At 35.1% G+C, this 26290-nt stretch overlaps 1 protein-coding gene across 1 annotated transcript in view; it reads right to left on the bottom strand.

Annotated features, from left to right (window-relative positions):
- The window catches only part of blo (bloated), a 412052-nt gene extending 386386 nt beyond the window's left edge, over window positions 1-25666 (bottom strand). The window contains exon 1 of the mRNA XM_067772656.1: window positions 24706-25666. The gene's annotated coding sequence lies outside the window, so the exon portion shown is untranslated. The remainder of the gene's footprint in view (window positions 1-24705) is intronic.
- Between the last annotated feature and the right edge of the window lie 624 nt (window positions 25667-26290).

Raw genomic sequence — 26290 nt, 5'->3', positions numbered from 1 at the left:
GCGCCACCAGCACGATCGTCGATGCGGAGCTGGTACGCGACTTACAATTGGAGCGCCAAGGGCATGGACAATGCACCCTCATACTGCGCGGCAAATTCGGAGCGTCGACGCGCATAACAACCCAAGCAGCCGTCGTCGAAAGCCATTTCCGTTTGAGTCCACCGTCCAATGTGGACCCCAAGATTGCCGCGCCCTTTGAGTTCATGCGGCTGGCGGATCCGCAATTCTACCGCTCATCACCGATACAGCTTACACTCGGCGCTGACATTTACGCCGAAATGATGGTTAGCGGTACACCGGCATCGACAGTTGGCGGTCTCCTAACCCAACCGACCGTGTTCGGGTTGGTGGTCTCGGGAGCCTGCCAAAAATAAATATCCGGCTTTCACGCCTCACACATGCGCCATCTTATATATATTTAAGTAAATATGCACGGAATTTAAAACCACGTACGTATATCTAATAACTTCTTTTCTTTTTCCACAGGAGAGCGACCCGTGAGGTCAACTATCTGGCGTATAGTGCTTGCAGTCCGCATCTGCACTGCCTTCTTTCGTTACAGCGCCTTACTGGACGTGCGATCACGTGGCATCCCTTTTTTTTAATTTTTTTCTTTCTTGCTTACGGCAAGGGGGCCGGTATGTTTAGGCCACAGGCCTAAATATATCTCCCCCCCCCCCCTCGTAACATAACTTTCTTTGGTTATTTTCTTTCGTTACTACCACCCATATATTCTTGTGATCACTATACACACAGGCATGTGTGAGTGATAGTACGTATGTATCTTAGATTTTTTACCGCTGTGAGCCCGCGGTATAGCAACTTTGTTGCCGGGAAACCCAACGAAGGAGCTGTATCTCGGGTTCATCGGCTCATGTCGCAAAGAGGCTCGTCCTCTTTTAATCCAGCAGCCAGCAAAGGAACACGTAATCGCCCGTTCACGTAAGTTCAACTTTTCAAAATTATTATCACAGCGAGCACTGAGCGTTTCTTTGTCTTTACCCCAAGTGCTGCCGGTAAGAGATTTGAGGATTTTATTACGGCTCTGGATTTTCGGTACAATTGCGGTTACATGCTCTCAAAAATGTAGATCCTGATCAAACGTCACACACAAGACAGTCGGTAGCGTAATGCCATCGACGTGGATGTTCAATATGGTCGAAATTTGGCGCGGCCATGTTGTAAGTAAGGTCGCCGATGATTTGTTTAGTGACAATGCCAGGTTTGGCGAGGCGTAGAAACTGGAGAGATCGGGCAGATTGCTGTTTATTTTGTTACTAAGTTCATCGATCTGTGGGCCTGGGCCTGTGGCCATTATTGTGCAGTCATCGGCGTAAGAATCGATAGTGACTCCTTCTGGTGGTGAAGGTAGCCTTGATATGTAGAAGTTAAACAGAAGTGGGGATAGGACACCACCCTGTGGCACCCCTTGTTTAATTCTTCCTGGTCTGAATGTTATGACAGATAATTTGCCTACTGTTCGGTCACATAGTTGGGTTATCAGTTGTTTGTTCATAACTTCTCCAACCCAATTGTTAAACCCTTTTACGTGAGGCGAATCTGATCGCGGTCGCCAAAAGCTTCGGAGAGTGACATTATCTTTACAACAGCAACAAAAACAACGATAATTACTGTTTTCCCTTCACAATGCGATCAATTTGTTTTCCTGTCCTTTGGCTAGGAGACACCCAAGTAGATTGGTTTATTTTCTATGCTCCAGGAACTTGGTTCTACAGCTATCTATATTTAGAGTGGCAGCGAAGTCCAAAACCTTTAGCCGTTGGGAGACATTGAATCGTGAATACTAAGTTTTCCTACTGTATGACCAAAGACCTTCCTTGGACTTCTAAGGTGGGGCAGTCGGCCTCATCATCTCTTAGCGTGTAGTCCAAAATAATCACACTTTTATGTAGCGAGCTGACACTGTCAAGGTAGCAGAATCCTTTTTTTGTTCATTGGTAAAAATTGTTTTACATTTGTTTTATTATATAAGTTAGATGTTCCTTCTTCTGTATTTTGAGGAATGATAACTGTAAGTTTTCTCAGAAAACAATTAACTAATCGGCAGAGAGTTACCATTATTCATGGAATTCCCTATATAGTACATGCTCGCTTTTACCCGCACTTAGTCTTATTTAAATTGTTTTTATGGTTTTATTTTTTAAACCATAAAATACTAATTAAACTTAAATGAAGCGAAGTCTTAAGTAAAGGCATTCATGCGCTCTTTGTTTTTTTTTTTTTTTAATATATTCACATTTAAGGAGTAATGGGAACTCAAATGCAAATTTCAAATCGTGACATCGAGTTTAAATTAATTATTGAGATAAGATGAAATAAAAGATGCAAATCATCAAACACGCGCTAAATTTTTTACGTAAAAAGTAATAACACATAAAGATTAAGTTATTTTAGGGTACGGAATAAAATTTAGTTTATAATTTAAGAACGTAATTTTAGTATATTTAATAAACAAAATAAATGTGGCGCAATAAGAAAATATGAAACTAGATTTGGCTTTAGGTGTGAATGAAATTGCGAAAAATTAAGGTTCATAGACTAATGCTATATTTACTACGGACGGATCTAAAATGGCTTGCAGAGTGGGTGCGGGAGTATTTGCGACTGTCCCGCCCACGTCCTTATATATGCGGCTTCCCGACTCGGCAAGCGTGTTTCAAGCTAAGATTTTCGTTATCCAAGAGACGTGTAAAACGTTAATGGATATCAATGGTAACGGTAACAGGGTAGCCATTTTCTCCGATAGCCAGGCGGCTCTTGACAGGGACGCTATCATCAAACCTAATTGGGCAGTGTAGGGAGAGCGCCATGATTCTGGCGAGCCGGCAGATCGTTACCCTGATATGGGTACCCGAACATCGAAACATACAGGGTAACGAGATGACGGATGAGCTGGCACGGCGTGGAGCGGCTCTTGATATCTCAGGAGCGAAGAAGGTCCTTGCATCCCTGGGACTAATCAAGGGTCGCATCTACCAGCACTGGTTGAGTGAGGCCAACAAGATGAGGAATCGGTTGCGGACCTGTAGAGTTTCCCAGAGCATATGCCCATTACATAACGAAAAATAATCTATAGCTGTCTTTAGGATGAACAGAAGGGATATACCCAGAGTACTTGCGATGCTCACGAGGCATTGGAGAATTAGGGTACATGTGGCACTGGAACAGAATACATCCTGTCCCAGCGTCAAGCGTTCGGAGGCGGATGAAACGGTTGAGCATCTGCTGTGCGAATGCCCTGCACACTGTCGAAGCAGAATAAAGTTTCTTGCAAAGCCCTTTTTCGAAAGCCTCCCAGAGCTCAAGGATGTTAGGTCGGGCGAGCTTCTCAATATATTACCGATTCTCGACTATTCAGTAGCCTTCTATTGTCGTTTGATTAACTGAACTGTCGAATAAATAAACTCAAATGTTCTTTATGCAAAAGGCTCTTTAGTAGCAGTAATACTACGTTAGTAGAACTTCACAATTTTGAAATTCGCCCACTTCACTTACAACGTTTATAAATCAAAATTAATGACTATTCCTTAGATAGCGCTGCTTTTATACTCTTTTCCGCAGACAGCTTTCTCGATTAGTTGCTTGTTTATTTCTCCTATCTGTATACATCTCATTTTATCTGTTGTCTTCTATGCATTAGGCTGTGTATTGTCGTCTACGCTCTTAGCTGCTATATACTTGTATGCGTAGCTGTTTGTTGTCTCATTTGATTAGACTACTGTTGTAGTTGTGCAGCATTTATTTACTAGCGATATAGTGATGTCTTAGAATAGCTAATACTCGTCACAATATGAATGACGCTAAATCAATTTCAAGCGCCATTTAAATAAAATAAAAGCCATGACAAAGGTTTATTTTTTAATTCTCTCAACAATTTTGATTAAAGCTTACAACAAAAAAAAATTCGCTTCAGCCTTTCATATGACATAACCTTTGAAAATGGAGCTCTTGCTCCTAACTTTGGACTTCGGTACATCTTTAGCTAGGCCCACAACGCACACTTTGCTCAAATTCAATGCGCTTATATTCAAAACAAGTGTATAAACAATTTTTCGAATAATTTTGCAAATATAAATCGGTACAGCTCAGGTTCGTTGTCAAATCGGTACTTTATTTCTCCAGATGATAGACTGATCTTATAAATACTTTTCAAATTCAAAACGACCTGAAATTCGGCAGTTTGGCACACTTTCCTCGTTAGAGTATCACTAAAATTGTATTGGTATAAACAAGGTGGCAGTGTCACAAATAAAACATTCTTTAAATAACTACATTTTTTTATATTCAACAAGGTAGGATGTATAAATTTGGGCGAAACCGAACATTATATAATGTGTACTCTCATATAGAAATGTTAGGAACATTAAATGATATGAAACCTGGAATATACTACTTATATATATGCAAATATCGTAACATATCTGTAATGGTGATATAATAGCATGCCATAAATATTGCATAAACTACAGACGCATATGTCTATAGTCAAAGCCAATGGGAGATACAGAGACGAGAAGTAAATAGGCTACTATTCGAAAGGGCTGTTCAAGAAGGGTATAGACCCTGGTATAAGAGTTGTGGCGAAACCAAATGAGTGCCATATAAGCAGCACATTCTAGGAAACAATCAATCAGTTTGATTTTAACATGTTCTAAGTAAAATATGCGAATAACCTCAATTTTGAAGTTCTACTATCATAATAGGGCTATAAGTAAAGGCGATTTTTATATACCAAAAATTTGAATTTATTTGTTCAGTGATTCTAAGGATAACAGAGGGCAAATTATATTCGAGAATTCTTAAGTTTCACTACAATATATTTGCAATATCGTTATAGTTAAACTTTTAGCAATTTTTTTTTTTTGAAAGTGGATGAGGGTCTGAACCAATTTTACTCAATTCTATATGTAATACCAAGCAACAGTATTTTAAATTAAAATTTTTAATGCTACTACACAATTTTTCATTTGCACAATTTTGTAATGAGAGAGAATGAAAGCTGTGTACACCTTTTATTGTTTCCATGAGTGTATGTACGTTTGTACGCATTGTTAAAACTTTAACACCACATCGCACTTGTCCTCTTCTTTGATTTATTATTTGTGCCAAAGAAGCTGTCATTCGACGGCCACAGTGACCAGTAAAAGGAAACAAATTTTCTTAAATAGTGTGAAAGGGAATATAAGTTTTTTCGCATAAAATTAAATCAAGATAAAAATTGACTAAGCGTCTGGTGTTCAAAACCATGCTAATTAAATATGTAAAAATTATGTGTAGCGTAGTAGCAAATAAAACGGATTATATTAGTTTACAGATAACGCTAGCATATGTAATTGTGAAAGGCCACACCAAAATGAAACGTTAGTAGTTTCAAGAAAACTGACAAGTTGATTTTACCATTAATACCAAACAAAAGTTGTTTTTTTTTTTTATATCGAGTAAGTTCGCCTAAATACGAATAAAATGAAGGGATTACTCGTATTTTAAATATAAGCTTTTAAAAAATGTAAAAGTGTCGTGTTGATATTGTGGCGAATTTTGACATCACTAGACTGTTAGTAAATAATCACACAACAACAAAAACATGAAGCAGACACTTTTATATACATGTCCACGTTAAAGCTGGCAACCCTTATGTACAAGGCGACAAAAAGATATCTCACACACACACATGTAGTCATCAGCCGAAGTAGTTACTCACACATACACACGCATATAAACTACAAATACACACGCATATAGCTGGTAACCAAGCAGGAGATTATAGAAGGTGAAACGTATAGACTTTTGGAGAAATATGCGGACAAGGCAACAGAGAGTATAAAAGCAGCGCAAGCTGAGCAATGTCTTATCACTTTGATTTAAACACGCAATTAGTTGTAGTAGTATAAATGTTATTGTGAAGTGCTCTCAAAATAGTCTAATAAAGACCATTTTGCATTACCGAATATAGGAGTTATTTATTCGACAATTTAACGATTCGAACGCTTGAAGAAGGTGTATAATAACAAAGATTTCCCAAAGTTCGTTACAATATGAACCTCCATACAAACAGGAGAAATTGTTGCAAAAACTATATAACCTCCATATTAGCGACCTTAGTAGTTGGGTAAATAATGCCTTAGAAAAAATAGTTTAAATCTTTAGTAAAATACCATTTCATTTTATTGAAAGGTATGAAAAGAGGATGGTTACTTATATTTTAGTTGCCTTTAAGTTTAATCATTAGTTAAAAAGTGTGCTGCTGCGTTGCGGCCTGCTAGTCTTAACTATTTCCTGATAACTGCGTAGCACGACTTGGTCGAGGATTTCGTTCCATATCCTCTATAAGTGTTGCTTGAATTGTTGCATCTCCTTATGCAGTTATCCCGTGGATTTCAATCCATAGAGATGGACAACCATTCATCCGAAAATATAAAATAATGACGATCGTTTTTGAATTGGTTCTATACAATTTTAACTCTTTCTCAAACCGTCTATACTGAGTGAATTAATTTTCATCTTTTGTCATAATTAACAGTAAGGACACGCAAATCGTAACTGAACAAAATTTTTGATTGCGCTTCCTACACTCGGCAGAATAGCGCTTTAAACCTCGCACCACTGTATTTGGGACAGCGCATACTTCGGTTCCAATCTAAACGCATTGCCCTCCTTCCAATATACATTTGTTTCATATGAATTGATACATGTACTTTACCAATTCTTCTTATCACCTACATTTAAACATCATATTTAATTTAAATTTTTTATGAAAACTTTAGTTATTGACTTTTTTCTATAAAATTTTTTGATCAACTACGATGTATTGTGATATAATTAATGACTTGATTTGAAGAATTGTCAACTTCTATGGTGTGACACAATTTTCTGTGATTGATGTGATGTAATAGCATATGGCGACATCAAGTAATGAGTTGAAGTCTGGGTCCGTACACGTAATACGATCCGTGACAAATAGTACTCGTTAGATCCATAACCTTTATAATTTTTAGAAATAGTTTCAGAGTTGCATAGTTATCGCTTGAGTGAAAAAAGCTTTCATTCACTGATCGTAACACGTAATACGGGCCCTGATCTGATAGCAACTTATCAAATCTTTAACATTTTTAGTTTTGATTATTTATACTATGTACAAACACACTCCAAATTGGCAATTTATGCCATATGGGCAATTTATCATGCAATTTATCATATAATAAATTGCCAATTTAAAAAAAATTGCGTAATAAATTGCTGCAAACTGCAAATGCAACATTGTAAAGTGTGTTTATTGTGTAGATTTAAACGTCAGTTACGCATGGCTCAACTATATGGTTGGCTCATCTCATCAGCTGTTTTTATGTTTTTAATTTCACTGGAGTAGGGATTGTCAAAAGAAGATGGCAAACTCAAAATGAAACCAAAACATTGAACACATTTGCTTGCAACACACAAAAATTTCAAAGTTTTATGTTTTCATTCCATTCCATTCGCCTAATACCAACACGCACATTTTGGCAGTCTGAAGAAAGGGATGTTGTTGCTGTAGAGATGAGCCAACCAGCTATCAAATTACTATTGTTGTATGAACACCACCCAATTTAAATCGAAATAGTCTCAGTTTATTTTTCTGTTTGAACTTAGTATTAGCTGTATTGGCATCATGAGTTGTGATACGCTACCATTTGATGTGATATGATATCATATCATTCGAGGTGAAAGGAAATTAAGTAATTTATAAAATAAAAATTCGTTACGAGAGTACCCGAAGCCTAATGAATAGTTTTTAAAGTTCTTGGGTGTATATTTTTTCCGCTGTGATATGACCTTAATTGAAAAATGTTCCTCTTTGATGGTTCGATACAATTTTCTTGGGTTTGATAATGCTGTAATAACATATGAAGATATCAAGTGATGAGTTGAAATCTGATCTTATAACATCCTATATGTTTTCACATTATTGATTTTATTCTCTTAGCTGTGTTGGAATCATATTATGTTGTGATGCACTACCGCATCATGTGATATGATATCATATCACTTAAGGTAATAGGAAGTTTAGTAATTTATAAAGTAAAGTAACGGGGATCCTTGCAAGAGTACCATAAGCTTAAGGAACAGTTTTAAGATTTTTCTTTCCGTTTGTGGTTTTTTGTTCCAGCAGTTTTATGACTTTATTTGAAGAAAGTTTTGTGGCAATTTTCTTTGGTTTGATATGATGTCTTAGCATATGACGATACCTAGCGAGGAGTTGAAATCTGAGTTAAGTGCAAGAAAACTATTGCCGGAAATTCTTCTATTTCATAGATACCTGCAAAAAACTACGACCAAATTTGAAAATGACTAAGTCAACAATTTTCGGACAAAAGTGCTGACAATTGTCGATCAAACAAAATCGTCTTTACAATGATAACAAAATTAAATAATTCTGAAGGAAGCAATAGGAAGGCAAACTTTGCAAACTTATTTGTATAATATTGAATATAAATTGATTGTTTCTCACTAGTTGTATTACTTTTAAGTCCATAAGAATTAATAGTATTTTTAGCGAAATTTAAGAAGGAAATGATGTTTGTCAATGCAACAATTTTGAAACCCGCAGGGACTATTTTATCATTTTTTTAAGAAATTTGATATAGAAACAAATTAATCTTGACAAATTTTTCTGTGAAACAAGTTTATCAGAAAGCTATTAAATTGTCTCTGACAAAGCGACAAAATTCTGTCATGACAATTATATAGAACACGTCACTGAACTGGTGTCATATTAAGTGATTTGATATCATATCATTTGATGTGATAGGATATTAAGTTATTTATTTATAAATTAAAATAAAACTGGAACATGCCGAAGTCTGCACTTTATCGATATAAAAGATATGATCCTAGAATCTTTACACTATGAGCCAAATGAACAGGTTTTAAAGATTTTGTCTGTATGTGTGTTCACTTATCACGCAAAAACTGCAGTAAACATGAAACAGTTTTGCTCCTGCTGTATACGGTGATGGCAATAAAAGCAAATAAAGTTGTAAGGGAACTTTATTGATATTGAATGGATATAAAAAAAATTAAAGAAAAAAAAAACTTTTTTAAAAATAAGCTTTTATTATTTTGGTTAATAAAATTAACTAAAAAGTAAACAATAAATTGACTCTAAAGAAATATAACACTTTATAAGTTCATTGTAAGCTTAAACGATAATTAGGCTTTTTCGTCTGCGACAAAAAAATTCTATATTGTACATAATTATATATTTTTAACATTAAAACTTTACACCTAAATTATTAAAGCTTACAGTTTATATCACAGTCCAAATTGTTCTAATAAAAAACGTGTTAAATTTTGATGGTATAATTAAGAACATTTAGGATCTCATTTTCTTGCTATCGCAATGTAACACGCTTTTATTAGAACAATTAAGACTGTGATATAAACTGTAAGCTTTAATAATTTAGGTGTAAAGTTTTAATGTTAAAAATATATAATTATGTACAATATAGAATTTTTTTGTCGCAGACGAAAAAGCCTAATTATCGTTTAAGCTTACAATGAACTTATAAAGTGTTATATTTCTTTAGAGTCAATTTATTGTTTACTTTTTAGTTAATTTTATTACCCAAAATAATAAAAGCTTATTTTTAAAAAAGTTTTTTTTTTCTTTAATTTTATTTTTTACTTTTTAGTTCGTTTTATTAACAAGTAATAGAAGCTTGTTCTTAGAAAAGCCTTTTTCTTAAATTTAATTTAAATATGAATTTTTATTTTTATTTTTAGTAGGGTAAATTATTATGGCTTTGGCCGTGTAAATTATTATGGGGTATTTGTATATTTTAGATTTAATGCACAATTAATATGTGTGTGTTTGAGCGGCCAAATAATAACAGTAGTATTGCTAAAGTGCTGCTTAGTTGATGGAATGTCGCTAATTTCCTAGCGATGATCAGCAGATTGTCAATATTTCGTTCATCGGACGCGCGAAATTGCCACATCTGCTCAAATTTTCCAAGATTTTCCATTCTTGATTTAACTTAAGCTGTTATGCCAATATTTTTCAGCCAGCTTTTTCAAATAGGTAATTTTTCCAAAAGCAAAATAAATTACAGAAAAGATTACAGAGTCAAACAGCCTTAAAACACAGAAATACAACAGAGGGTTGTCTCCGCTTTTCGCAAGCGTTGAGATTCACCACGTCCAAATATCACAATCCACGGATAGGTACCGGCGGGTTTGTATGGGACTTAGGCTGTTATGCCAAAGTAAATACAAATCTTTACCGATAACTGTGTTATCGATTAATTTATCGAATTCTAACAAAGTAATATTGCATTGTCATCGGAGTTATATTGTGTGCAAAATTTCAACTCAATCGGACACCGGGAAGTGTATCAAATTTAACTTGCAAGATTCCATTACAGACAACAAAAGTTAAACTAAATAAAAGCTTATAAAAATAGAAAATTCGCAGAATATTTGCTTCTTTATTTACAAATTCACACTTTGAATATAAAATAAAGTTTCATAGCCCTCCCATACATATAAATTCGATTCATATGAAAGTGCAAAAAAAAAGCACTTCCATATGAAGCCAACACACTTCGGTATGATCATGTATGTATATTGCTATTACAGGCTAGTTACACGTAGAAATATTATAGTGCCGATATATTGCTGTTTAAATATTTTTGTTTTTATATTCAATAATAGAATGTATCTAAATTTAAATGTTTTCTTGTCACACTCATGCTGCTGCAATCCATGGCGGAACGATACAAGGGGACAGCATGGGGCAGCTGATCATACCCTTTTTTTATTTGGTTTGATACATCAACTTTCGGCGCAGTACGATTTTGACATTTGTCCATCGAATTTACAAAAACAAAATACATGGAATTTTTATTTATGTTTGTAGGTATGTCACCATGCTGCCACCTTGTATCGTTCCGTCATGCTACAATCACAAAAATTGTGTAGGCTATCTTGTTTTGATTTCGAATTCAAAACTCATTGCGAGCATTTTTTATTAGCAATATAAGAGTGTTACATACATATATGGGTATGAAACTCAAATTTACACTAACAAAAATTTTTCTAAAACATTTTAGCACTGAAAAAATATTTTAATTCAAAATTTATTCATTAAAGATGCCATCAAAATTCTTTGAATATTTAAGATTTTTTTTTTTTTCATTTTAAAAAATATTAAATTTGTTGAACAGCGCTGCTTTAGAGGTTTTGATTTCAGTGCTGACAAAATTTGTCGCAATCGAGACCACCTATCATCACGATCTATTGTATTTCTTAGATGAAATCCAGACCGAACTTCCCTTCCAATTTGTATCGCGCTATTTCATAATTTTTTCCACAATTTGGCAGGACGGGAGCTATATGTTTTATGCTGACTACGAACGGCATCTCCCGAAATACGATTTTTTGTTGGCAAATTTTTTATGGCAGAAATATACTTGTAGTGTTTGATGTACCTTTTACCGAGATTTGAGCCCAGGACCTTTGGAAGCAGCTTTAATACTTTAGATAAGGTTAGGCCATGTTGGCTGCCACACACTAAAACACTGGGCATATTTGAGCCAGCTGACAGATTGAGATGCCGATGAATTAGGTACATTCCTTTCTTCTTAAATATGTAAGAAGCTGAACCAATTTGTATAACGGAGCACAGAATGTGCCCAGTTAACATTCGTTGAAGTGATTTTTCAGATGTTTTCATCATGTCCTTGCCGGAAAGACATTGCTCAATAGACGTATTCACCACTCTACATCTCCGATTAAGATTGAGTCGGGCCTAGTTTGGTTCTCAATAATGCGAAACAAGTTTGTCTAGACACCTCACAGGTTCACGGCATTACCCTTTAAAGCACCAGTTTCAAAAAAACACATTTACTTTCTACCTTAGAGAAAGTAGCACCCAGATTAATATCAATAGAAACATTTAAGTGTTCCCATTCATCCCGAAAGAAACTAAAATGTGATGTTGGATGACTGACACAATTTCTTCAACTTTCACTAAAATCGAAAGCGATTTCTATGCGCCAAACCAAAAGCCGATTTAGCTAATTTGCAATTTTTGTTTAAAAAATAATATAAAGTAAAATTATACTAATTAAGTACAATGTTCGTTATGATTTAATTACATATATTTTTATTCTTACAAAAAATCTGCATTCTGCCAATCTTTTCAAATTAGCTTTCACGTTTCTATTGCCTCACAAAAGTGAAATTTTACATCTGGTTTTGAACAATGATTTCATTTTTTTTCAGTATTTTTTTCACATCGAAACTTAGGTATGTGACCACATTCAACGATTTCGACAAATATAATGAATGTGAAAAAAAAATTGTGTTTACCTTGCTTCTTTTGATTGTCAATTATTTTGCACCTTCTTTCCCGCATCGAATTCGATTAAAAATAAAAATCTGTGAAATTAGCTCCTAATTGCAATTTTTTTTACAATGAATTCTCGCTTACATCATAACACCAGGCGCAAAAGTTTGATAAAGTATAGTGAAAGAGCAAATTTTGATTGCATGAGTATGAATGTACATTAGACGGAGCCCAAAAAAAGTTGGGAAAGTTCACCCCTAAGAGAGGGTCTCGGAATATTTTTTTATTTTTTTTTATTTGATTGATCATTGCAAATACAGCCGAAATTTGTTTTTTGTTGTAAACTTATTATTTTATAACACATCTTTTAAATTTCATATGTTATAATACCCTTTTGAGCACCGAAGTCGTTTTCTTATAGTTTTTTTTATTTTCCTCAAACCATGAAAAAACATGTACGAAAAAATTACAGCTGTGGCCAAAAGGACATTAAAGGAACAATAGAGAATCCCAAGGCGAAAAGAATGGCATATCAACTTTACAAGAAAAAAAATTTCGGTTGCATTTGCAAGGATAAAAATTTAATTTTTATTTTTTAAGATATGCTGAACATAAGCTTCAAATATAGGGGCGAACTTTTTCAACTTTTTTATTTCGTATCGGGACCAACCGAGCGTCAGAGTCTTCTGAGCGATGTAGCAACCAAAAAGCAATGAATGCAAATCAACAAATAAGCACTTTCGATTAAAGAGCCAATATGCAGAACTTTATAACTCAGAGCTAATTTAAAAATTTGACAAAACTTTGTGAGAATAATCCACATGAGAAGCTAACGCTGAGTTAACTCGGACGTGGCCTAAATATCTAAAGTGTATTAGCTTCTCGAAAATATGTATCTATGCATGCATAGGTCTAGTTCTCAAACAGTAAAAATATGAACACATTTAAGAATAAGAAAATTGTGTACCGGAAAACAGCCAAATACGTCCAGTACAGTCAGCCCGTTAGGGGCTTAGAATGTACCTCCTGCATGTATGCCTGGCATAAGAGGCGTCTAAAACGCCCCATTGACTGGAGGAGCTGTGTAGCAAAACGCCTTCAATGGTATGCCAGTGCAATTTATAGCTTCTCCAACTCAATTATCAAACTCACTTACCCGTAACGAATCCGCCGAGGCCCTGGCGATCCAAAATTCTTCACTAAGCTAGGTAGTGGGAGGCAGGGTGGCCTATGAGGCTCAATTTGGTCATATTCAATCATTCCCGAGATGATCGTTGCTTGTTACATCAATAACACTCCCTAAGACCTTCGGGAAGAGCCTTTATCACTACAAGCGACTAAAAAGAGAGAATTTCATTAGAGGCAGATACTCCGAGACAGTCCATAGCCATAAGAAAAGCTTGCGTCTGCTTTTCCAATATCTGGATCTTCTACACATAAACTAAAAAAAGTTGTTTAGTAATGAATTAAACCCTGCACGTTCATGTAACCAGTCGACATCGAATTTATATGCGAAAAATGTTGCCAAGGCACATACATACATATATTTCTACATAAATGTACATTGAAACCGAAATTTTGCTATTGAAGTCTATATTACAAACTCCCAGCAGCGCTACAAATTAATTATTCAATTTATAAAAGACATATTCGTTCACAGTCAGCAAACTTTAAACTAATCATGGTAGCGATGTTTTAGAGCTGTCATCCAACAGCGTGCCCTCTGGCTCTGTTCCTTCACACAAACTAGGCTACATACATAGCACATCTGGCACAACAGGGTATTAAGCATCAGCAACTAAAATGTTTAAGCAACAGCAACAAAAATTTAAAAAAGAACTTTGCTCACTTAACTAAACCGCCATCATTGAACGTTGCTAGTCCATTCATACAAAAAAAAAAAAAAAAACAACAACCAGCAAATATATTATTTCGATAAGAGTTTGGCAATTTAGAGCGTTGTGTGGGCTACAAAAAAAAATCAAAAACAAAACAAAATTTGGCTAAAACGAATAAATATAAGGTAAGCAGGTAATATACAAACATTCATACATATGTTAGTTCATATATGTATGTATGTAAGCACTTAGGCATACTCGTACTCATATATAAATACACATATACTATGTACTGCCGTCTGACTTCATACATAGTTATTTAATTCGGTCTTTAGTATTATTTTCACATAATGTGATATATGTATGTATGTACTAATCTTGATGGCACACTTAACCACATACTCACACAAACAAAGCTGTTTGTATTCATAATCACCCTTATCGCGAAGTTCACGCGGAAAATTGTTCGCCTTCACTTCTTTTGTTCGGGTGAACTTTTTCCGCCTATCGGCAATTTCGGGCGAACCAAAAGTTCACTTCGAAACAGCTGATGCTCTATTGCGAATTGGTAGTGAACAAATAATTTACTTACAATTGTGTAAATTTTGTAATCAAGCATACATATATTTCCTTAAAATACAACAAAAATAGAAATAAAAAATGTATAAAATAATGTTTAGTATTGCACTTAGGTTGGTATTGATTGGGCGTGAGGAGAATATACATAAATGTGAAAGCGGTTCGGAGGCAATTAAGGGTAAGTTCTAACCTTGGAGCTAAATGATTCACTGTAAGCTAAAAATTACTATTTTCAGCACTTTTGAATGACAAGTTAATTTTTTTCAATTAGTTTTCGCCAATATTACAGGCTAAACAAGTCGGCATTCTAATATTTGCTAGTTATTCTTACCCCTCCTTGCCACCATTGAAGCAAAAAATTTGGAGTTCCACTAATTGTAAAATTGTGTACATGTCTTCGTTTTTTCGCAAAGGGAAAAGGCGTCGGAAAGGACCATGAAGTGGGTCTTAGCCAATCTTGTTTTAGTGAGGTGCTCAACATTTTGGAACCGTTGCTTTGTCCACAATGGATAACTTGGCCGACTGATACGTTGTCATAAAAAAATAGAATTTAACTACTTAGCAACACAGGAATTTCACTTTTTTCCACTCAGCTTCCGATTGTGCATTATTTATTGATTTATTTCTAATAATAAAAGTACATATAATTATAAGAGTACCAAATTTCAAAACAAAAAATTACTTATGTACATTTTGTTTTCCTGTCGTTCGCCTGTAAAATATAAGTGAACAAATTTGGGTGTTCATTTCGCCCGAACAAAGAGTTGCCGATAAGGTGAAATCTTTTTCGAACACGAAAATTTTTTTCGCCACCCTCTGCGATACGGTGAACAAAAACTGTGAATATTTTCGGGTGAAAATCAAACACGCGATAAGGGTGAATGGTTTGCGAAGCAAGTGAAGGTGCTGCGATCGTCATAGCAAGTTTGTTTCTTAAGTCTTTCGTTGTTTGCAAAAAGGTTGGGTAATATTTTGATTGTTGACCAAAGGCGTGTAATATAAATTAATTTGTAAACCATAAAGCTTTATTTTAAAAGTAAACAAAAGCACCTTTATACTCATTACATATATTATTAAGCCATATTAGTTTAAAGGGATCAATAGGTGGACTATTCGGGCTTATTTAGATTGACCTTTAATATGAGTTAAATAGTGGAATTTATAAAATAATTATGGTTATCATTTAAATTGACTTGAAAGGATGATTCCCATTAATCGGTCATTTTATTTTTCTACCTTTGATTTAAATGGAAATTTAAATCAGAAAGTTTAAAGCAAACACAAAACATTGATTGTCGTTAGCTATGATCAACCTAAATAAGAAGAAGAATGTAGTGGCTGACCCAATTATAGAATATTATCATTGCATAATTAACTATTTAAGGTTCATGAATTTACTGTTCATTGTATCTTCAACGCTTTACTTAAACATTTCACTTGTTGATTTGCTGCTAATTAAAATTTATATTGTGTCCTAAAACAAAACGAGCCATTTGTGCACAGATAAGTGTGTGAATGGATTAATAAACGTGCATGGAATTACGAGAAGTTGGACGTAAGTAAATTTCAATTTCAACGTTCGTATATATTTACTTACTCGCACATGCAATATTGTGTAATAAAATAGCAACACTTCTGACGGCTTTGGTATACAAAAGAAACTTCACAAAAATCTCTCTAGCTCTAGCTGTATATAGAGTTATTATAATAATACTGATTTTGGCGCAGCTTAACACTAAGGAGCTTTAGGGCAAGATAAACTCCACTCTGTTATATATTTTTTCTGAGAAACTGGTATGGCAGAAACGCACTCAGATAGTTTCGCGACCGTTGCCGAGGTACTAAATTGTTTTAAAGGCTTAATCTGTAGCAACTTTTTGTGCTCTGCAGTGTAACATGAAATTTAACTTCCCACTATCCATGCATCAACCTTTCCAGAGGTGAAATATATATGTTTAGTCTTTATTCAAAAGTTGTAGATGACCTAGTTCAGGAGTTTAAAAGTATGTGTTGGGCTTTGTTGAAGATCGAGTTAGCACTTAGTCAATCGAGAATTAGGCAGAGGTTCTACAAACCACGCTGATGAGAACACATTATTTATGTGGTAAAGTCAAATACACACACGCAGCTTGAGGGGTTAGAAGGGCAGCAGCTTACCATACCAAGAGAGTGGGAAGCGAGATATTAAGCTGGTCTGACTTAGCACTTTAAATTGGGCAGAATAGTTGACGGCAGACGTTATTGGAGATTATTTTAACGATGGTCTGATTTGTGATTCGCAGGAGCTAATCAAACGATCGCGAACGTAGTTAAACCACTGGGATGACCAAGGAGCTTGGTAGTGTCGTGAGACATCAGGACGCCAACATCTGAGTGACTTAGCGGTGGTATGGTAGCTGGCGGTAGGAGTTAAATTGCGGAGCGACCAGCAACGTCAGCGAAGTGACAGACGACGTACTTAAGGATAAGAGTATCGCATGTAATGCGGGGACTAGAGAAGTTTTCTTTTGGCGATGTTCCTCGGCGCTATTTGCTTTCTTTTGCGATAGACATTTTGTAGTCGTCAATAACGAGTCTACGAGGAATTGCGATGCTATACTGCTGTTTTTAAGTCTGGTTTTAGGCATCGTTAGGGGATCGTTCTGTTGAACAGCTACGTTATAAGAGCAACAGGTTTTGAGTTATAAGGACTCTGATATAAATGGACAAGGTGAGTAAATTTTTATTGCCCGATTTCAACTAGAATCCTAATTTGCAATAGAGATAGCAAGAAGATCCTCATAACTAAGGAATATATGTAGTGAATGCTTAGAAAATGCAAAAAATTCATATTAAGGTTGAGTTACTCATAACTTAGATATGACAGGATTGCTAGATGAAACTTTTCTAAATCAGACAACGTCTCGGCAGGGAGTGCCACAAAATTTCCGAAAAAAAATCCCCAAACACAAAATCCCCAAGGAAAAAAAATCCCCAAATAAGTAATCCCCAAAATCAAAATCCCCAAAGTAAAAATCCCCAAAATCAAAATTCCCAAAGAAAAAACCTCAAAAATCAAAATCCCCAAAGAAAAAATCCCCAAAATCAAATCCCCAAACAAAATTTTCATGGTTTGAATAAACAATATTACCGTGTAAAAAATAGCAGAAACATTGTTCGATCTGAGCTAAAATTCGTATTTATGTATGTATAACCATATTTTAATTTTATGATTATACATATTTTTACCTAAGCATATGTGGAACTATTAATCGCAATAATTCAATCATATTAAATTGCAAGCCTCACCTATATTAAAATAAATGGGTGTACTACGCAGAAGGACATCACCGTGGCGGTAGCCACGGTTATGACACACGTCCGTTCTTGGATGGCGTATCCCAGGGATATTTTTAATAAGCGCGGCCGAAGGCCGCCTATGCAGAAAGTTGGTATGGATTATTAGCCTTTTTTGGTCGCGGCGATTTTAAACCTGAATGATTTGAATTTATTTTACACATAAAATGGGGATTTGGTGTTGGGGATTTTGATTTTGGGGATTTTGATTTTGGGGATAACGCGGTAGACCTGTTTCGGCACTGTTGAGTAAGCTGCTTTGAAGCATTCACTTCGGCATTTTCCGAGCTAAAATTGCTTGGACTCATCTTTCCGCTTCTTTTTCTAGTTTTGAGTAAGCAGAACTTAGGGCGCGGGTGTTCAGGCCCACCATGTCAATGCCGTCAACATATATGCTTATGCTTTTATAGAACATTGTTGCAGAGCGGTTAAGTTCTTTTATTATTTTCATCAGCATCAAATTAAAGAAATCGCACGATAGGGGGTCACCTTTTCTGAAACCTCGGAGAGGTCCTTCCCAATTCAGACTGAGCTGATGGTGTTGCTCAACGTTATTTTACACTACCGTATAAGTTTTGCGGGGAAATCAAATTCAGACATAACGGCCTTTTCGTGCTATTGATAGTGGCCTTAAAATCGACAAAGAGGTGATGTGTGTTTTTTCGCTGGTTTTTTCTAAGATTTGACGCATAGTGAAAATCTGGGCGATGGTAGATTAACTACGTCTGAAGGAGCACTTACTAGGTCCAATTTATCGATTCACTGTGGGCTTCATTCTTTCGCACAATACGTTTACATGACCTTATATACGAGACCTCATATACGATATGAAGAAGGCTTATTCTGAGTTATTTAGCAGAAGAATTCATACTCTGCGCTTATAACTGCAAAACAACAAAACGAGTTAGGTAAGGCTGAATTTTTCAGACAGTTCAGCATATTAAGTAGGTGTTATTCTGAAGAAAGGGCTGAACTGAAAAGATAGCCCAATACAGTCGCAAGAGAAGATCTCGATATAAAAGAAGTTATTGGCAAAAAAATTTGGCTTGCCTTTTACTAATGTGGTAGAATATAGATAAGCGGTGAATCTGGCTAAGGGGCACAGATCTGGTATTATAATATATGTATAATTACAATCAACAATGGACCTACTTTTAATAGTTGTATTACGCTTAGTTGAAAGAAGAAAATATTCTAAACCTGCTAATATAACACACTGCTTCCATATTTGACATTACTGTACATCTGCTTAACTGGGCCTTACTTGGCATTGACGTCATTTTTGGCAGACATTAGTTAACTAAATTCTCGTTATGCCAAATACGCGAAAATAAGTAGGAAAATTATTTATAATAAATAAATACAGGGTGTTCTGTTATCAACTTACAAAGTTTTAGGGTTACATTCTTTACTTACTCCACAACGAAAGAGACCTAACGGATGAAATCGAACTCGAACGCACTATGAATGACAGATAGATTGATCATAAACGTGTAGCTTGAAATGGTAACATTGCATAATCTCAAGTGACATAGCTAGGCAGGACAAGGTTTGCCGGCACAGCTGGTAATTTTTTATAACAAAAATATGTTGTTGTCGAATATATGATTATGAAATTGTGTAGTATTGGAGCCATATATATCTCTTTATTTGATAAAAAGATTTAAAGTTCGGCAGCCTTGTAAAAATGAGGAATTAAGAAGACTTTCCAGTTCTGTTGAGATTTTGACTGTACTGAACGGAAAAGAGATTGCAATCAATGGTCTTTTAAAAATCAATAGCAGCATCCGAATTACACACGAACTTTCAAAGTATTTGTATCCGTGGGCCACCTTACACATTTCTTCTACATCACTGCATTGCCCACAGCTTCTGGACTATGATCCACTTTACTAGTCTCTTACTGACTTAATCCGAAACTACTTTAAAGCAGATCGAAAGATTCTTGATTTCGTATGAATTTTTAAGATATATCTATACTTGTGCCATCTAGCGGACATTTTGTTCTTATGTTGTTTTGGTATCGGGCTCTAAACTATATGGTAGAATATCCACATGTCTTACATTGAGCCATACTCAAAATTTCAAGTCCCTTGCTTTTCAGGCAGCCACTTTAAAATCGCGAGACTCGCAATATCAAATATGCCGATACTTGCACCACCTAGCAGAACTCAATTTCTCTTAATTGCATTGTCCTTGTGTTCTGAACTATATGTTAGAAGTATGGCCACAGTGGTATCCTGAGTAGACTCCCCAATATGTACTCGGCAACAGGATATCATTCGACCAGGATATCATTCGACCATACTGAACTTTGACAGGGACTTTAGTTCAACCTTCCCTCGAGAAAGGATTTTTCAGGCGATAGACATGCGTAGGTGCAAGTGTTTTTTCCGAAGAACCAAATGTCGCAATCTCCATTTGTCTTCCAAACTCAGCCAGCATCTTCCAAGTAGAGCTACAAGTAATAGAGATGGCCTGTTATTTCCGGTTGGAGGATCATGTAAGTGGATATGCGAGGTGTGTATATACTCTGACAGCCAAGCAGCACTCAAGGTGCTAAAATCAACACTCACTTCTTCTAAGGCCATTGAGAACTATAAGAGGTTGCTGGAGGTAGGTGGAAGCAGCAAACTTGGCGATCATCACACTCACTTGGGTACCTGGTCACAGGAATATTGATGGCAATGAAAAGGTGAATGGACCCGCAAAGGCCAGCACATCATTTGATAACACATAGGCCGTCACGACGCACCGAACACGTACATCAATAAAGAGAGACATTCTGATAAATCTCAAGAAAACTGCAATTCGTTATTGGTATTCTACGAACACCTGCTAAACCATCGAAGAAACTAGGACAGACTTCAACCAGAAAAGAACCGACAATTTACAAAATACTTCTAGGAAAGAAATGTTTAGTATTGCGGCCACAATTATAGCCTACACGTGGAAATAATGGATATCCTCTTTAGCAACCGGTGTAGGACCTGTAAAGGGGGGTTATAAGGAAACAATAATATATTTTCTCTGCGAATATCCAGCCCCAGCGACAATTATGTCCCGAACTTTAGGTAGTTTTGAAATACCCAATTTAAAGACAATATCAAAATGCTCCATAAAGTGCATCAGAAGATATACTGAATTAAGCAAATTAATTGAGTAAAACAAGCAAAGTATACAGCAGTCTAATAAATAATTGGTTCTAAGAGAGAGTGCATCAAAATGGTGCATCGATGGCCACGTGGGCCTGGTCTCTCCAGCCGAGCAGCACCGCTACCAACCAACCATGTCAGCTTTTAATTCTGTAGCTCAATTAGATGTAACAAAAAAATCGATTTCTATTCAATATTTTGGTCTTTTGAAAATCGGTCGCAAGATTCCTTACGAAATTTTCTTATATCTCGATCCGTGCGCCACGAATCCAAATTTTTTCACGTTTAAGTCCAAAGCTCAATAGGCGCCAGCTGACCAAGTTTTCTAAATATGATGGTCCGTGCGCAACATAGCGGAAGTTCTCTCTTTTTGTACAAACATTTTGATTGCCATCACACCACGGTGGCCGTCTAGCTCTTCTCTGTTTAACAACAATTATTTATGTCACCCTAAAATAACAATGCAAACTGTTAAAGTAACAAATCTCTGTCAACATAAGAATAACGGTGGATATTGATATGAAAACGATTTCTGGGGCACGATAGTCATAAGGACAAATTAGTAAAGGCCGTGAACGTAAAGTTCTCCTTAAAATTAGCTGATGCATTTGCATAATATTGACAGTTGTTCGCTGACCAATGAAATCGGTCCCTTTTAATTTTATAACCCGTTATTACTCGATACAGGACTGTTAAAGTACTTTTTACCCTAATTTCAAATATATAAGCTGTTTTTTCTTAGCAGCTCCACTTTCCGAAATATTTGATGATACAATTTTTAGTAAAAATATTTTTTTTGTTAATAACTAAACTTTATTTACTATCAATTACAGTGGAGTTAGATTTTCGTGTGAGAGGTTTCGTGAGTTGATTCAGGAGCACCAACAGTAGTCAGCTAACATATCCAGGTCCAGGTGGCTGTGGAGAAAGTGCATCTTGATGATCAAGTTTACACCTGGCATTAGTTGGTCTATACGCTCAGAGAAGTTATGTAACTTCCTGTTTCCTAAAAATTTGTTTATAACACAAACGAACTCGTCCCCTGCAGATTTTTCAGTTGCTTTCATGCGGCTAATGAACTCTGGATCACAAATTACTTTTCTTATCTGTGGGCCATCAAAAATTCCAGCTTCCACCTTTTCAGAACTCAGTCTTGGAAATGATTTAGAAAGGTATTTGAAACATTAACAACTTTTATCTAATGCCTTTACATATTGTTTCATAAGAACCAATTTGGTATGCAGAGGAGGTGATATTATACGGTGTCTGGGTACTAGTGGGGTATTGATGACTTTAAGCATCACTGGGCTCAAATATTCTCTTGAAAATCTTTTTTGGTCCAGTGCTCGGATTTAGAACTACTGTCCCAAAATCATATGAAAAAAAAATTTTCCATTTTTAGTTCTACTCGTATTACCCAACTATGATGCTCCTTGTTCTTAATTTTGTCCAGAACTAAAGTATCGCATGGTACTTTTGTTTTGATGTGGTTAAATGTGCAATAGGCAAATAATCTAATAATCGTTTAGACGAGTCATTAAAAAAGTGCCACGCTAAACGTTTGGGTCGTAGCTTTGTTGCCCCATTACACTCACAAGACCTAGAATAATGTTGCAAAAAACGGAATTAACCTTTTCAGTAAAGACTGGAAGTAAATTATTTTCCTTTGAGCGGTAATACGTGATATGCGTTTCTTTTGTTACCAAACATCTTTCATTTTATTTTGCTGGCAATATTGATAGTGCAAAATATCTAACTAAGTCATCTAATTTGTATTGATTAAAAACTTAAGGCTCACCAGGGTCGAAAAAAAAATCAGAAGCATTGCTATCATCTTGATCCCGCTTCTCGATGCATTTTGCTGAATTGAATCTTCTGAATGATGCCGGAATATACTGGGTTCAGGTTCTAATGAATATCTAGCAGTAAGGACTGGTCAAATCGCAGTCAGTACGTTGGGAAAAATCTACTTAGAGTGGTTTCTGCAGTTTATTCTTGTTTCGTTTACTCCACAAAAATAACTGTCCCTGTGATAAGTCCATATAAGCGCGTTTCAATAGGTAAGACCGATTCAAACGAAATTCCTTAAACATATACGCGCCACGCATAAAACAGAAACTCTTTGGAGAATTCCTTGATGAACTCGTAATAAGTACGCAATGGATTACAGCAATTACAACAACTATTATGGTAATATGTCAACTGAGAAGTGTTTTTTTTTTTTTTTTTGTATGATACCCGTATTACAAAAACTCGAGCTGCTAGAAGAAATTTGAGGGCAGATTTGAAATCAGTGACCCCAAATTAGTAAGAAACAAAAGAATAACTCTACGCAACAGACAAAAAGTGCTATTTCGGCTACCTGTGTAATCTTTAATTTTTACCGAATATTGTTTAGTTGATACCAATAGCTTTTGTTTTGTTGAAATAACTAAACAAATTTTTTTTCTTGACAAAAAAACTCCGATGAATTAACCACACTGCGATCAATTTTTCCAAATGTTCATTAACTCAAGAACAACAAAACTTATTTGTCGATTTTATTATCTTAATTCCTTTCGGGTTATTCTCTTATTTAGGTAGAAAAATATGCAAAGCCAAAACTTAAAATGCTGGACAAAAGGTAAATTAGGCTGTTTTGATCTATTGATATCAGTTTAAAAATTTACCAATATCACTACATATAATAAAATTGTAACAGGCCGATGTCTGCACACATTGAAGATATTAAAGAAAAGTTGATGCCAGGGGTCATTATTACAGCAACTGAGTCCAAATCAACAGTTTTTAAAAATTTTGTCTGTCTGTTTGTCTGTATGTTTGACCGGGCATCACTCAAAAACCACTGCATATAATTTCACCGTTGTGAACCTAGAGCTTTGACTTAAAGTTAAGGGTGCATTTTAATGCGGTAGTTCACTAGAGTCTAGACCCCAATATATGGACCCAGGTAACGCTAAAAAGTGTTGGCACAATATGGGTATCAAAAAAAAGTATTGACGGAGGTATTAACGTATGAAATATTTACTTTTCATTATAACTTTGTAAATATGTTTATAGTTTGTAGTATTGGTAGAATGTAAAATTTTGTTCATTTTCATAAAGTAAATGGTTTTAAGCAGCCTAATCAAAATCGTCGCTACAGCCGAAGAAAGGCGTACCCAGGACATTTTCAGACAAACGTTTTGCATTATACGCGATTTCTCCCTTCCAAATGATGTGACTATATTTGCGAGTCTTTCTTCGTCTACAGTGACGAAATCTTTTTTGTTTTGTATTTGGTTCTCAAGCTTATCTGCAAAAATAAAAATGATGAGACTTTATTTGGAATTCCTTGAATACGAAGTAGCGGGCATTAGCTAGTATCAAATAAGAATGTAATTATTTACACTACGGCTAGAAGAATTTACAAAATATAGTTTGAGTTAGTCCGTCACAAAACTTCGCTTACCTTAAGTTCTTTAAATTGTAGTCAAAATTCAGCGACTAGGTTAGTTTAAATTTTTTACACAATAATTAATATGTTACCGTACATAATTATAAATTGCTTGTTAAAAACACTTGCAAAAAGATAAGTTTTTAAATTTTAGAAATCAAACTCACAATTAAAATTATGTTTGTTTGTTCATACGCGCGTTTAATTCTTCTTATTCTTCGTACTGAATTGTGTCAACAAAATATTTTGCATTTGAGTAAATGAAAATCATTCGTTTGAATTTTTTCGTTGTTGGGTTAATAAATTTGCCAAAATCATAACTCCATTTTTTGTATACACAAAAACACATATCGTTTTAGGCAATCTACATTCACTTATTGTATAAATATATTTTTTAACATATATGTAAACATTTATTATCACTATAATTAGTTTTGTCATCCAAGCCAGTGTGGGTCAAAATGATTTTCCTTTCAATATTTCATTGTAATGAATTTCTCATTTCTCGTTATACAAGTTTTATCAATGAGTTATTGTGTTGTATTGTTGTGAGTTAGTTGAAACAACTTTTGTACTTTAATTTCGAATGTAAATAAATATTTTATTTAACACTTCACTATTTTAATTTTTTTAATTTTAATTCGCGTTCAAATATAAATACAAACTCAAAAATTTTATGAATACGTTCATTGGTCGACTTTCCAAAATATCTTTTTTTTTTTATTATTTTAAATACAATTTCTGTTCATTATTTAACGTAAAACTATTTTCAAATTAAAATTCTTTTTTTTTTATATATTTTTTTATTATTTAGTTCGCTCGTTCGTTATGATGAAATGAAAATAATTTGTTTACTTTTTAATCAAATCAGTTCAGAGACGATTTAACAACAACACGCAACCCTCAATAATTCAACCGCAACGGGTAAGATCGAGCAAGTACACACGATCACGTCTAAAATGAGACTGTCGCCAACAAAAGCCCACAACGAAACTCACCATACAAAATCAATTTGAGTTGTTTCACCTCTCACAGCAGCAACTCAATACAACATCACATTTACCACCATACAAAAGATATATATCAAACAAACTCATTAAAAAATAAAATCTAAAATAAAAAGAAAAATCGCGTTTACATTGTGCAAAGCAAAAACAATTTGCAATAAAAGCGCAACATACAAAAGCCGGCCTTTGCATTTATCGATTCTCTGCTTTGCTCGATTTGAGAATGAATTTTTGCTTTGAATCTCGTTAATGAAGCAGTCAGTAATATCAGTACGTGGAGACCTAACAAAAATTTGCTTAGTTTGTTGTTTTATTCATAAGTCGCTGTTTACAAACAAAAAAATTTGTTGCTGGTGCCGTATCATATCAAAAGATCCGTGATCGAATGCCAATTTTTAAATCACAATAGCTCCGAAATGGTATATCGGACTTATGAAATATGTAAACTAGGAATAACGTATATTCATTATAATAATACCCAATGGATTAATACTCTCCAAAGCCCGACGCGAGAGGCGCATCCGCTTGGCGCACGGATTTTTTTCCCCCGAGTTTTTGATAGGCGGACGTTTGTTAAATTTCGAGATCTAAAG

This window comes from Eurosta solidaginis, chromosome 3 (assembly GCF_040869045.1).
Source record: "Eurosta solidaginis isolate ZX-2024a chromosome 3, ASM4086904v1, whole genome shotgun sequence".
NCBI lineage: Eukaryota > Metazoa > Arthropoda > Insecta > Diptera > Tephritidae > Eurosta > Eurosta solidaginis.
The sequence above is the reverse complement of the archived record's forward strand: the minus strand, read 5'-3'. Positions and strand labels throughout refer to the sequence as shown.